Genomic DNA, 16229 nt, shown 5'->3' with positions numbered 1-16229 from the left:
AAAAGCCTGGTGTCCTAGGAGAACATTTATTATTTTTGTCTATTTTTGTTTCTTTGAACTGCTGCATTCACTCACTGAGGGCTTGCCCTCCCTGTAACCCTCATGTTGTTCAGGAAGGAGGGGACTGATGAGCATGGGCCCCCTTCTCCTCTCGTGTCAGTTGCCACCACACTGTCCCCCTGGCTTTATCACCACGTTCTCCCACCCCTGTTACCTCATCTCTTCTTCCTCATTCACACTTCCTTCCTTTGCCTGTTTTCTTCTCCCAGTTGGTTAAGTTCTTTATGATCTCAGGCACCACCTATCCTGAGGTCTACCAAGGACAGAAAAGCAGGGGCCTCTGTGAGGCAATGTGGTGTTATCATGGTGGGACCTCCAGGCCCCCAGAGTGAGTGAACAGCAGGCCTGCCAGCATCTGTGCTGATGGCTAAGAATTCCTCCACCGCCGTGCCCCTCCCACCCCCTCCTCTTTGCACAGAAGGGAGACCAGGTTTGCTCTCCTGCAATGACAGCCCAGCCCCTGCTGTGCACAGGGATGGGGCTCAGGGTCCCTCCCGGCACCCTGATGTTAATTAACTGTAGATAGTGAATTTCAAGTTGACATCTACCTTCTCAGGGATTTCTATATAAATATAGTTAGAGGAAAATCTAAAGTCTATTTTACTACTTTTTAGTGTTTGTGAAAATTAAGCTTAAAGTGGACAGAATAAATATTTCTCAGACAATGTCGATGCTACTGATTACAAGTGAGATGGCTGGAGCTCGCCCCTTGGTGGAGAATTTTTTGGTGATTGGAGATTGGGGACTCTGGCAACAGAAATGGCTTTACGGTGGGTGTGAGTCACTTCTGTCCCTCGGAGAGCCTCTTGTGGATTTGAAAGCATGTATGAACACCAGTGAAATCCACCTCCGTGTACACTGAGGCAGCTGATGAGAACACAAATGAGCCGGTCCTAGCACTTCCCTCCAGAACCGGTCACTCCCCGTCTAACGTTAGAGCATGTGAATTAAGAGTGACAATTTTTTCTACTTGCTTCTGTGAATAAAGTGTTCTACAGTCAGCCAGCACTAAACTCACTAGAAAGGAGGAGGGAAGAGCGTGGAGCCAATCATCTAGAATTACCTCATTATGCAGAGGCTGTCCCTTGGCTGCCCTTGGGAAAAGCAGTGTGAAACATCATGTGCCTCTTTCTTTTCAAGCTCCTCCTCACAGTCTCCTGGCAACACTAGAGACCTCAAAACTATGGAGATCAGAATTTCAATAGCTTTGTCATCTCAGCATTGACCACTCCTGAGACCCGAGCTTCCTCCTGGGAGCAGGAGACGGAGTTCGTGATGTTCGTTGGAAAATACGATTTATGAATGCAGGAGGGCTGTGCTGGGCCCCTCTGCCTGCTTCTCTCCCTGCTGTCAGCAGTGACCAGGTCTCCGGTGTGGAGGCGAGTCTGTTGTGGGTGAAACAGAAGCCCCTGGGGTAAGGCCAGACCCCAGGCCTGAAAAAGATGCAAAGCCTGCTGTTTCATGCAGCCCACCGGCAAGAGGACTACATCCCCTGCAGTCTCGCCATCCACACTACGTGATACGGGAAGGCTGTCTCTTCGCCCTTACCCTGCAGACCCAAGCCTGCCTTGAGGAGTGAGTACAGCCCTGAGGTGTGCCTTGCATTACTCTTTCCCCAGGTGTGCCCGGAGACTCAAGCTTGCTCATTTCTGTCCTGACACATCTCGCTGGTCCTGTGGTGGTCAGAGTCCTCCTGTTCTGTGTCAACTCCTAGACATCATTAGTCTTCCACGTGATAAAGTGTGAGTACTTTTCTCTTTTACAGTATTTGGGGAAATTCTAACAGACTCCCCAGGGATATGCGCTGGTCCCGCTGGCTCCCGTGGTAGGTAATTCTATGGATTCTGCACCTGGCAGCCAGCACTTTCCCTTGGAAGCCCCTGGGGTTCCTGTTTCTGTGGTCCTGGTCCTTGGTTTATACCCCAGTACATTTTGACTGGGACCTGCCTAGAACTGCCTGGAGGGCCGTGGTCTAGGGAAGGACAGGTGGAACCCTGACCACAACATATCCTTCTAAAACAACAAAGTCACATTGATGACAACGACTGCAGTGGGGTGAATGCCATCAAAGTGGGCATGCTGGGAGCCGCCAAGGGCTTACAGCAAAAACAGTTCTTCCCAAGGCGCCCTTTGCATCTTCTCCTCCTCGCCTCTCAGTGCATTTGGAACTTGCTTATGCGTTGGAATGACAAATCAACTGCTCGTTTCTGTGCCCCTGCACTCACAGCTTCCTTCATTAACAGGAAAAAGAAAAACACACACTACCTGAAATGATTTTACTAATTTTTGAGTGACTCAGTGGAAAGTCAGTGTTGCATACACAATTTCCTCATGCTGAGCCAGTTTGAAATAAGACTTGATAAAAGACACAGCCCTCAGTAGCAGGCGGTGCCACTGTGGACAGTGTACACTATGGTGTGAGGGTATGCACAGGTGAGCGTAAGTGTGTTTACTCATCCACACAGATAAACCAAAAGGACATCGGGCTTCATGCTGGCAAAGGTTATGATGCTGCTGTAGCTTGTTATGGGCCCTGGGCAGTGTCAGATGGGAAATGCTTTGATGGCATGTTGTTCAATGTGTATAATGGGGTCTCCTATGGCACAAGGACCCACTATGAGCACTCCGCCCTCTGTGGTGGAGAACACGGCTGGAGTCATCACAGCCCTGGTCTTTATTGAAAGGCAGTGTTGACCCAGAAGGCTCGTGTAGAACCCATTTGGCCAGGTCTGGATCATCTCTCTCCATATGACCTGCCTTGGTTGCACAGAGGGACCCAGACCCAAAAGGCCCAGAATCAAGAGGAAACTGAATGACATTTACCATTACACCAGCTTTCATTTATTTTTTCCATTTGACCATAAGGACTGTATTACTATGTATGCTTATATATGCTATTTACAGTCTGTTCCCTTTTATATGATGAAAGATTAATAAAAAACAAAAAATTGCCTGCAGTAAAACCATGCCTGAGGCCAAGAGTGGTGGCTCATGCCTGTAATCCCAGCACTTTGGGAGGCCAAGACAGGCAGATCACCTGATGTAAGGAGTTCAAGACCAGCCGGGACAACATGGCGAAACCCCAACTCCACAAAGTACAAAAAAAAAAAAAAAAATTAGCTGGGCATGATAGTGAGTGCCTGTTATTCCAGCTACTTGGGTGGCTGAGACAGGAGAATCGCTTGAACCTGGGAGGTGGAGGTTGCAGTGAGCCGAGATTGCACCATTGCCCTCCAGCATGGATGAAAGGGAGAGAGAGGGAGGGAGGGAGGGAGAGAGAGGGGGAGGAGAGAGAGAGAGAAAGAAAAAGAAAGAAAGAAAGAAAGAAAGAAAGAAAGAAAGAAAAATAAGAAAGAAAGAAAGAAAGAAAGAAAGAAAGAAAGAAAGAAAAAGAGCAAGCCATGCCTGAAGGGCACTGTGTGGTCATCACTTCAGCAGGTTGACACTCACCTGGAGGTCATGAAATCTGTCCATTAGGCCAGTGATGGGTGGAGCACTGAGCTCTGAGCTCACATACTGGGGCATGTGCCCCTGCTCTGACTCACTCCTTTAAAGAGGAAAATACAATTTAGCTTTCTAATACCAAATATTTCATCACAGGATTTAAAAACACATAATCATTCAAGGGAAATTCGTCTTTAAAACCCTTTCCTGATGTAGCACTGCGAAATTATAGGGATTACGAACTTGAGCCACTGAGCCTAGACTGACTGATGTATTCCACCAATAAGCTATGTACATAAACTCATGTCTTCCCACTTCTCAGAACCATGAAATCAATCATTCCTCCCTTTCTTTCCTTTATTTTTATTGTTTCTTAACAATACTAGAAGCCAAATTCATTCTTTTCTTAAACCACTTTTATTCATTATATGACTTCCTAAAACACCCAAAAAAAGGTTATTATCCACCATTTCTTCAATATACACCCTTTGATATCAGACAACCTACATGAGAGTCATTGGAATTTATGGTGATTCACAGATAATTTTTGCAGTATTATGTTTTTAAATTAGTCTTTAGTACCAAACCTCCCTACTCCATAGCCTGACCACTCTCTCTGAGCAGTAATCAATGCTGCATTGTACTCTCAGGATTGGAAGCCATGAGAAAAAATCTTCCTCAAATCGTAACCAAGATGTTTTCCACTCAAGTGGTAAGTGGACACATTTGTAGCATGTCTGTCTGAGGCTGAATCTGAGGGAAAAGTCCCAATACTTACGCAGGGAGGGGAACATCACACACTGGGGCCTGTTGGGGGTGGGGTCCAGGGGAGGGATATCACTGGGATAACTACCTAATGTAGATGATGGGTTGATGGTTGCAGCAAACCACCATGGCGCGTGTATACCTATGTAACAAACCTGAATGTTGCGCACATGTACCCCAGAACTTAAAGTATAATAATAAAACAGTTTTATGTCTTAATGTTGATGTTAAATTATCATAAATTAAATTATAATATATGCATTTGAAAAATTAGGCAAAACATCAAATTTATTTATTTCAAACTTATTCTATACATTAAAATATTTAATATATATATATATAAAATACTCTTCTGCATGAAAAATGCTTATAGTTTCTCTCTTTGATTTCAATGCTTCCTGTATCTTATCCTGGTTAATTTTTAAGTTTCCTAACCATTACCTTCCAAAATATTATTCAATATTCTAACTTCTAGTATCAATTAATGGAGTTCACAATTTATCTGAATAAAACACTGTAATATAACATTTGTGTGTTTCAATTCTTTTCTTAAACTTCTCTTTGAGATTCATTGATTTGTTGCATTTTGGTGTTATCTGTTTTGTAAAATTCTTTTGTATGATGAGATCACAATTTATTTAGCAATTCTACTGTTGATGAATATTTATTTTGTCTCCAATTTGGAGCTACTATAAAAATTGTTGTAATTATCAACATTGTGTTTATCTTGAAATACACATAGGCAGTCTGTGGAATATATTTTAGAATTAGAATATCTAGCCCATAAGGAATGCTCATAGTCAGTTTGCCAAAAAGTATCTCAGTTTACATACCTCCAGCCATGAATAACTTTCACTGATTCTTTATCTTTCACAACACACAATACTATGTGTCTTTAAAATTTTGCAAATTTTTATGGAAGCCTGTAGTTCAACTTATGGATGAATTTTTATTATTCTGAGGACTAATAAAAGTAATCCCTTTTTCATATTTGTCCAGATATTTATGCCTCCAATTTTATGAAGTACCTGTTCAAATATTTTCCCAATTTTACACTGGGTTGATTTTCTTTTATTTATTACATTCATTAATCACATGTATTGTATTTTATTGTGTATATGTTGGGATAAATATTTTTCTCCACTCTTGGTTTGCGTTTTAATTCTTGAATGGTATATTTTGAAACACAGACATCATCATTTTTGATATAAACTAACTTTTTCTTCTTAATTGTTACTTTTTTGTCCTGGTCAGGAAATCTTTCTGTATGAGAATATTTTATTGTGTTCCCTTCACCTTCAGAACATGAATCCATGTGGAAATGCACTGTATATGGTTTGAGGTAGGGGTCAGTATTCAGTTATGTCCATTTGAATATTTAATTGATTCAGCATTGTCCTGATCCCCTTGTAAATTTCACTGTAGAACAGCACTCTAATAATGCATGAGCATTTGAATATAAGATGAGATTTACAAGGACAAGCACAGCATAGGAGGTCAAATAAGATTACCTCAAAGTATACGTTCATAAATAAAACACATGGATAAGTAGAATATTGTTAGATGAAGGGAAAGAAAATATTTCCAGGTTACCATTGAGTCTTTTTACACCAAGGTTTTTCATGAAGTCCAAGATCTCTACTTTCTTCCATTGGTTTTAACTTCATTTAGACAACTCTCTTACCTATTATTTCACTTTGTGACATTCAGAAATAATTAAAAACCAGAGAATATATTCTATGCCATACATCATGGGTAATGATTTTCCAAAAATGATTAAAAAAGGAAACAATACACATGGTTTTTGTGTTTTCACCATATTTAATGAAACACTATAAATGAGTTTTGATGACATTAGAATGCAACTAAAGACATTAAATATAACTGATTTGTCCTGTTTGATGAGGTGCAAAAAAGATGGCTTTCTGGGATAAACAGGTTCCCAGAGCATATAGACACGTTTCTGACTTTTCTCTGGTCAGAAGTGACTACAGCAAAAGATGGGCCTGAGAGGAGGTGAGAAGGAGCAATTAGGGATGGTGTATATCAGGGAACTTTGATCAACGTCAACAAAGCTCATGGTTCTACTTCACAATCCAGGAATAATCCTACTGTGCTGGTAGGTCTTGGAACATATTGCACCACAAATGGGGAGGTGGTAAAGAGACTGCAGTGAGTGTCCTCCTTAACACATCCAAGAAGAAAGAGTCCCTCCTCTCCATCTATCTTGTCATTCTGTCTCTTCTCTTTCCAATAATTGTTACAGACTCCAAAAGCCCAATTCCAAGAGTCCCGCACGTGAACCTCCCAATAATATTTGCCAGATGTGAAAGCCTGAGCCCCCATACAAGAAAACATTCGGATTTTGCAGTGATATCGGGATCATCTTGAGGGTCACATCCAACATTCACGCTTCTCACATCTCCACACAGGAAGATATGACTATTGGCTCTTCCATGCTGCAGAGTAAAATCAACTGCAAAAATAATTTTAAAAAAGCATGGATACATGTAATTATTAGAAATTAGAATTCTTGAGAGAAAAGTTGTTCTACCAAGAATTTACTTTACCAAGAAATTTGAAGTTACAAGGACAGGAGAATTGTGACTAAAACATTTAATAAAGTATAAGGATGATTAATATTCTCTATAGGAAGAACAAAACCCTAAAAATAGACATTGAAAATTTATTGAAAACTTAAAAATTGAGAGTTCAATATAAGACCAGCCTGTTTTAATCCAATCTCCAATGTAAACGTGAAATATTATATGCCTTGAATGCCCTTTAGCTATCAAGCTCATTATTATTAAAATATTTCTTGTTCTTAAATACTAGTGATATAATTTTGGCAAGAATGGGAAGATTTTAGCTTACTCAAGCACTGCTCTAGATAACTGGATACAAGTCCATACGTTCAAATTATAAGTGGTAACTTAAGGCAGATTTTTGCAAAATCTTTTACCAGTCACTCTGCGGACATCCCTGCTAGCTCTAGACTGAAACTGAATTTTAGATTTTACTCGTAGCTCTTCATGTTGTAACTAAACTGAAATTATCACTTCTATTTTTACTTCCTATTTACATAATAATTTCTTCTTTCTTTTTACATGCTAAGTCAACATTTTACATTATATCAATAATATATATTTATTATAAGAAAATACAAATACTCCATCAAACTTCAGTGAACTCCATTCCCCAACGAAATGTGTTTAACAATTCAAATGAAATACGGTAATGTAAAATTTTTATGTAAGCTTGGATTATTAAGCTTCCTTCTGAGCATTGTTCCATTTATTCAATTTTTTATTTCTTATGTCATTCCATTTACCCAATATATAACTCTATACATGTGAGCCCAGAACATATTTGTTTTTCACTAGTTTTACTCTTCATGTTATAAATTGGAATATAAATAGAAACACAGATATAAAAGGGTTGCATAGCCATATGGTTCACTTCCTGCTGAAATGAAATAAAGATTTGGCGAAGGGTAAAGTATTACCCTCATGATTCTAACAAGAAGTAATACACTGTGGGAATTCTGCCAATGGGCTGACACTTACCTCTGAATCCATTGAGCCTGTCCAGCAGTCCAGTGATGGGCCTGCACTGAGCTCTGGATTCACAGGCTCAGACACTTGCAGCAGCAGAGACTCACACCTGCAACGAGAAAGACACAGTTACCACATCTACAGCCAAAAAAATACATAAAAATCACTACTTTTATTTAAAAGATGTTTCATGAGAATCCCTTTAACCCACACATTTGCTAATTCCAAAATTATCATTTTCTTTTTCGAATTCATTCTTATTCACAGTTCCTGATTTTCAAGCACGATGGAAAAGTCCATCTGAGCGAGAATTCATTCGAATCTTTCTTTGTATTGCTCCAAATTAGTAAGGATCATTAGTCTTAATACTAGGAGAATATTCAAAAATGAAATTCTGGGTTCCAGACCTCGCCAGAAATTCCTGAAATCATTGTCTGGAAAAGTGGGATTACTTTTAAGACTGCTGCATCTGTTGCTTCCTTCTCAAGGCCGGGGTGTTGAAACTTGCTCCAGGCAGGGAGATCTGCCTTTTATAGTTGAGGTTCTCTGGAGGCCTACACGGTTCAAACATTCCGAATAGTTTGTTCATCTATTTTTCAGAATTATATATTTAAATATAAACTGGAAATCATCAACACTTTTCACTGCTAAAATACTTTCCCCTTTTCTCTCTGGCTTCCCCTGGCTGACTTTGTAGCCATGTAGTAAATGTAATATTTTCTCTTTCAAATATGAAGGCTTTTGAGGAATAAACATGAAATTAGGAATAGAGATGCTCACTTCCTTTATTTTTCTTTCATTTATTTATTTTTGGTTTTCTTTCTTATTTATTTATTTATTTACTTATTTATTTATTTTTGGTTTTGCAGAACTTTCATTGAACTGCTTAAGAAAATCACTGTGTATGGCAACAAAATAGATGTCTACCTGGGGTGGGGGATGGAGAAAGTACAACCAGCACAAGGCAGTATCACTATCTGAATCAATTATACCTTCAATATCAAAGTTCCTGCTTGATATTTGTGGAAACTGAAAGCATCTGCTAAAATCTAGGTATGCACTCACCTGTGTAATATGTCTCCAGAAGCCTGTAAAAAAAAAAAAAAAAAAGAAAGGCTTAGTGCTATCCACAAGATAAATCTTCCACTAAGTTCAGTGTGAGATTTGGAGACAGTTTCTGAAGATATAATTTTCCTACAACGTTCCCTCCTGGAAAGCATTTTCTATTTCTTTTCTCATGAAAATCCCAGTCTATCATATGTCATGAATTAATGTCCTCATAAAGTCTAAGTCTTGAAGACGTTCTTTTTACAAGTGAAGGGAGAGGAGGCCCACAGAGTCTATGCTCTGCGGTAACCATAAAGAAGCTACTCAGTCATCTTCCCTCAGCCCTGTTACCAAAATGAGTGGACCCCAAAATAATATTAGTGTGATCCTAGATTCCCCAACTTCTCCATCATGCCATGTCTCCAAATTAGCCTAAATGCCAATGAATCACTTCTCATTTTATCCACTTTCAAAAATCCTAGATACATCACTGACTTTTGATGGGAAATATTTCTTGGGGCTGTCTGTTACCTTGGCCATTCTACAAAGTTTTGTTGCTGGTGGATAAAGTAGGAGGGATCTTCGGCCTGGTAGAATCACTAGGAGAGGCTATACCCTCCCAACCAAGTAGCATTAGTTATCGAATAGTATTTTTGGAAACAAATCATGGAAGTAAAGGGGGAGACGGATTTCAGGAGAGAGGAAAAATACCCATGCATGTGAATGTTCAACATCATGATACCCCATGGTCAGTCCGTACCTGGAGTAGCTCCACATCTGCTTTATGGCACATTTGCTTCAGATCCTCATACATTCCTTTTAAAAGCTCCCTCAAATGTTCCATTCTGGCTTTGCTTTCATTGAGTTGCTGAAAAATGTCCTCGCCTTCCTTTCGCAGCCTCTCCAAGTGATGTTGCTCTTCTTCATGGAGAAATGCAGGCATCTTCTGATATTCAGCTCTGATTGCTTCTATCCTTAAACTCACATAATCCTGCAGTGACAATTAGTCAAAATAGAAATGTTTTATCCATCTTCTCTTGAATTTCACTGATTCCTCTTAGCATTCTGAATACCCAATATTTTAATCCTCAATATTGTCAATTCTCAGATTCCACAAAATTTTATTTCTTTCCTTTTTTTTTCTGTACTAGTATCAACATAGTTGTTTCTGCCCAGTTCCATTCACTTGATTAATGATAAAATGTTTTCTAAGATAGGTATATAAAAATGGATTTCTCTCTTCCACACCACATTTATAGAAAGAAAACACAGCTCTTGCATAAGAATCAAACTATCGAGTTATATTGACTAGGTAAGAAACCATTATTTCTATTTTGGAGAATTGGGGCAAGTTATGTAAAACCATTATATGAGAAATGATGACATGACCACAGACTAGCATTGTCAACTCAATGCATTTCACCCAGCATAACATATTCTAATAAGGTTTCATTTATTCTCTTCCAAACTCACCCTAATCGGCAACATGGACTTCTTTGTGGTTCCTCAAACCCCCAAATAAATGCAAATTAAATATTACTGCCCATGTTGTTTTCTGTACCTAGAATTATTTTCATATATATATACATATTTCTCATATATGTACTCATATATATATTTCTCAAATGTAGGTATATATCGATATATGAGGAATATATATGTGTATCTGTGTGTGTGTGTATATATATTCCTCATATATATCCATATATATATATACACCCAGATACACATATATATTCATATATTTATGAGGAAGAGGAAGGCAAACAGGAGGATATATATATTTCCTCCTGATCAAGATTTTGTTTCAGTGTGAATTTTTCCATGAGCCTTTTTCCTGACCACCCTATTTAAAACTCAAACCCTCATCCCCAGTCCCTGGCCTCTGTGCTCCTTTTCTACTTTCCTGCTGGATTATTCTCCAAAGACACTACTACACTCTAACACATCATGTACTTCACATATCTGCATGGTGACCATTTGTTTTTCTCATTTCCATTGCAAGATTTGTGTGTTTTCTTCTTTACTCCTTAATTTTCTAAGTTGATATTTGACATAGACTAAGTACTCATAAAATATCTTTCAATTAATATTAGAATAAATTAATGAATTAATATTCAATATCATACCCTCAATATAAACATCCACAAAGAGAAAATCATTTCTAGAATTCTTCTCAAGTCCTTAGAGTTCTCCTTATATTAAATACTAGTTCCCATATTTCTCACATATTTATGTCTTCATCAAGACACAAGTCTACATTTCTCACCACTTTTCCCATTATGTGTTATGACTTATTCAATATTAATTAGTTCTGATATTTCATTTCATGCATTCCCTAAGTTTGCGTGCTTGCTCCTTCCGCCTGAAATTTAGCTCACATTTCAATATACTTGCCCACCAAGATTCAAATTCATACTGACTCAGCCTTAGAAAGGTCACCTGAAATTTCCACGACTGATAAATAACTCTCGTGTCCACAATTTATCCAGGCAGCCCATTGGGAACAGTGTGAAATAGCCCAGTTTCTTGTATTTGTTGGGGTATTACTACAGGTTTGTATGGAAACAGATGAGCATGCTTGGATAACATCTGTGGTCTGATTAGAAATCTTACCGAAGAGTCACACTAACTTACATAAATATTAGCGAGTTTTTTCTCAAGTGTTTTATCCTTGTTTATTGAATTCCAGAAACATTATGGGTTGAGATCAAGTTCCTATTTTAAGAGTCACCCATTTGTTCACTATAAGTTCCTGGAGAAGGTAGAGTAATACGGTACTAACCTTCCAGCATCTGGTTCTGGTGGTTTCCATGCTCAGTTTTCTGTGATTTTCACAAGCTTTTTCCCACAAACACTGCATTTTTTTTAGGAGCTCCTCCTGCAAAAGAGCCATGAATTGAAGCACAAGTGAAGACAATAAAGTATCATTCACACTCTGATATACGAAGGACCCAAAATGAGAGACAAATTCGCCCACAGAAAATAGAGTTTGCTTTGTTTCTCCTCATGTTTGTCAAATCTGAGAGGTGTGAAGTCAAGGAAGCTCATAACAGACATGCTTAAGGGGACACAGAGATGACATCATCCAATCACCAAGGAAATAGACTTACAAGAATTTCATGTGTTCTATAGAGAAATAGATCGTCAGAGGCATCACTTACCCGGTGTTCCTCAGCAGCCCGCTCAATGGGACAGTGTCTGTGATTCCGGTGCTCCTGAGAGTTACTGGAGCACAGCAAACAGAGCAGGCTCTTGTCCACTTCACAGAACATCCTCTTTGTCTCTCCGTGCGTCCCACATATTTGCTCCTCAGAGCTAAGGAATTGCCGGAGACTGGCTTTTCTGGCGATGGAAGCCATCTTCTTCAAAGAAATGTCAGTTTTGAGGTTTCTCTGCCGTGTTGTCTTCTTGCATTTAGAACACTGAGCAAGAACTGCGATGTCTTGCCAGTGGAGGTAGAAACAGGGCCGGCAAAAGCTGTGCCCACAGTCTATGGTGACTGGGTCTATGAAGTAGTTCATGCAGATGGGACAGGTGAGTTCCCTCTGGAAGACTTGCAAGATTCCAGAATTCATGTTTCTGAAGAAGAAAGAGCAGCATGTCATTTTGGGGTCGGGTTGGTGAAGATCTGTGAACCTGTGGTGATATGTGATAGCTATATTTTCTTCTTGACAGTGCTCATTAAAGCAGAACAAACTATTTCCTCTGTAACAAAAATGAAAAATGCATACACAAAGAGAGTCTTTAGGCTTTATAGCCGACACTACTGACTAGATGACTCACAACCTCTTCTACTCCTAGTTCCTGCCCATAACATAATGCAAATCTGTTCAAAAACCTATTCCCTGGATGTCGATATGGAACTCGGGTTTTAATCTTAAGTGGTCTAGAATAAAACATGGTTGTCCCTATTTCTCTTTCAAATAACTATTGAATGAATATGGGAGAGGAGTAGAAAACCTATGTTGGGGCCGGGCGCGATGGCTCACGCTTGTAATGCCAGCACTTTGGGAGGCCGAGGCGGGCGGATCACGAGGTCAGGAGATCGAGACCACGGTGAAACCCCGTCTCTATTAAAAATGCAAAAAAATATTAGCCGGGCGTGGTGGCGGGCGCCTGTAGTCCCAGCTACTCGGAGAGGCTGAGGCAGGAGAATGGCGTGAACCCGGGAGGCAGAGCTTGCAGTGAGCTGAGATCACGCCACTGCACTCCAGCCTGGGCGACAGAGCCAGAATCTGTCTCAAAAAAAAAAAAAAAAAAAAAAAGAAAACCTACCTTGGGTAACAAAACATGAGAAGATGGTCAGAGAGCTCTATGACATATTTTTAGAGAGAGGGACCCAGAAGCTGGCTGTTTAACAAAAACAACCCCACAACAAACAAACCGACCAGATAAACAAAAAGACAGCAATTAAACCAGTCTAGGATCACTAGGAGATAAAAGAAATAATGAAAAATATTGGGTTTATTTTTCTTATGGCTTAAATTAACTTCTTCTTTGGGCCACTCAAACTATGAACCGACATTTAGTCAGTTTTTTAAAAACTGAAATATATATAATTATATTACTAAGGTATTATGGTTAATTTTAGGTGTTGACTTGACTGGATTAAATAATACATGGAGAATTGGTAAAGTATTTTTTCTGGGTGAATCTGTGAAGCTGTTTCCAGAGAGACATGTAAGTTGGTGAGCTGAGTGGGGAACAGCAGCCCTCAATGTGGGTGGACACTATCCAATCAGCTGGTAGCTCAGACTGAAGATAAACGGCAGAGAGAAGGCAGTTTCCTCTCTCTCTCCTGAAGCTGATTCCAACTCAGCCAGGATATTGGAATTTCCACGACACTAGCTTAATGACAGCCTATGTTCAACTTCTCAGACTCCATAATCAAGGGAAGAAATTCCCCTAGTAGAATTCCTCTCCTGTACAGTGTCATGTGTAGAGTGAAGAGAGATATATGATCTGAGGGAAACATTAGACAGTTTTGTTATTGTTTGATCATAGGGTATACTTACACAAACCTAGATGGTATAGCCTACTACACACCTATGGTATACTGTATAGAATATCCATCCTAGGCTGCAAACCTGTATGGTATACGATAGGAAATTGTATCACAATGGTAAGTATTTTTGTGTATATACATATATAATCTATATTTATACATATGTATTTATATATATTTATATAAATTATATATTTATATATATTTATATATATTTATATATTTATATATTTATATATATTTATATATATATTTATATATATTTATATATATTTATATATATTTTTATATATATATACATTTATATTTTTATGTATATATATTTTTATATATATATATTTATATTTTAATGTATATATATTTATATATTTATATATTTATATATATTTATATATTTATATAATTTTATATATATATTTATATGTAAATATATATTAATATATATATATTTATATGTAAATATATATTTATATATATATTTATATGTAAATATATATTTATATATATATTTATATGTAAATATATATTTATATATATTTATATATATATTTATATATATTTATATATATATTTATATGTAAATATATATTTATATATATTTATATGTAAATATATATTTATATATATTTATATATATATTTATATATTTATATATATATTTATATATATATTTATATATATTTATAAATATGTATATATATATTTATATATATTTATATATATTTATATATATTTATAAATATGTATTTATATATTTATATATATTTATATATGTTTATATATTTATGTATATTTATATATATTTATATATATTTTTATATATATTTTTATATATATATATAGTTATGTACACATCCTGTGGTTCTGTCTCTCTGGAGAACCCTGACCAATACAAACTGTAATCTTTGCTTTGGCAGTTTGAAATCCTTTACCTTACTCTCTTTTACTAATCACTGCTGAATTTAAGTGCCAAAAGTGAAAATTTAAGAATTGCAAATATTTTTCAGAGGTCATCTGAGTCATTTCAAGGAATTTTTCATAGTTTCATCTGAGGTAAGCCTCAATTAAAATGACAACTTGTATCAAATCATTCCTTATACTATTATCTGCTAAAAAATTGTGTTTTGATTTCTAAGCTAGGGTATTTTGGAGAGCATTATTATTTCCTTTAGTATCACCATTTTTAACTCATCATTGCCTCAGAAACTTAAAATCATGTCTAAAAGTTTAAGGTTATGAAAGCACATCATTTACAGTATTCAATATTTATCTTTTTTTCTTAATTCAGTGTACCAATATTAGTACATGCAGCACACACATATATGTTTTAATGTGAATTCCACATATTCATGATGCATACAAATCTATTGCGGCAAACACTAGATATCTAAAATTTTTCAAAAATATATTAAACAGTTTTGGAACACACAAAATGACAACAATTAATAACCTCATGTCATAAAATGAATAGCAATAATAGGAGTTACAAATAAGATCATTAAGTAAGTTTAGACAGTTAGATATTTTTATCACTGTAATTTACTATTTGGTAAAGGGAGAGACAAATAATTTTCTCCATATAGGTTGCACTTACCCCAAGGTTCTATGAATGTTTCCTTCAGTAATTCTTCCAAAAAAAAAAAAAATTCTTTTAAGTACTCCCCAAGATAGGAGCTCATTCCCTGCAGAGTTAACTTTCAGAGGTCACCTGAATGCAGTTAAATCTAAATGCTGTCCTCCTCTGGAGAAATATGAGCTTGTCTCTTCTACATCCTTTTATGTGAATCTTTGAAGACCACACCCACCTCTTTAGTGTTATTTAGGGTATTAAGAAAGGTGGAGACAGAGATGATTAGGTTTATGCAATATTTAGTACACACCTTTTCATCGCTGATTAAATTAGCATCGCACTATCACTGTAAAAACCACTGCCTGAATGAGGCATATCTGTCATCAATCTTATCAGAGTAAACATATGCTAGAAATTAATTAAAATTGATTAATACTGTTTCTTGAGTTTCTTTCAAGGCACAAGCATTCCTCCAAGTGCACATTTATCTATTTATGCCAAAGAAAGTTTCACCCTCTGGAGTGCAGTGGCACAATCTTAGCTCACCGCAACCTTGAATTCCAGGGCTCAAGTAATCCTCCCACTTCAGCTTTCAAAGTAAAAAGGACTAGAGGTTTATGCCATTACACCTAGCTAATTTTTCATTTATTCATCAAAAATATTTTTAAAATTCTTAGATGATTACATGTGCTACAGTGACCAGGTGGATTAGAATTAGATTGGGTTTAAAATGATGAAAGAATCCGGGAGAAGGGGCAGAGTGTGGGTTGTTAATTAGCAC

The 16229-nt window shown here is 37.2% G+C and overlaps 1 pseudogene; it reads right to left on the bottom strand.

Annotated features, from left to right (window-relative positions):
- Positions 1–6247: 6247 nt before the first annotated feature.
- LOC100595146 lies at positions 6248–15554 on the bottom strand (annotated as a pseudogene).
- Between the last annotated feature and the right edge of the window lie 675 nt (positions 15555–16229).

Source organism: Nomascus leucogenys, unplaced genomic scaffold, assembly GCF_006542625.1.
Source record: "Nomascus leucogenys isolate Asia unplaced genomic scaffold, Asia_NLE_v1 001383F_39056_qpd_obj, whole genome shotgun sequence".
In the NCBI taxonomy this organism is placed as follows: Eukaryota; Metazoa; Chordata; class Mammalia; order Primates; family Hylobatidae; genus Nomascus; species Nomascus leucogenys.
Note: the sequence above shows the minus strand (reverse complement) of the source record. Positions and strands in the feature narration are given on the sequence as shown.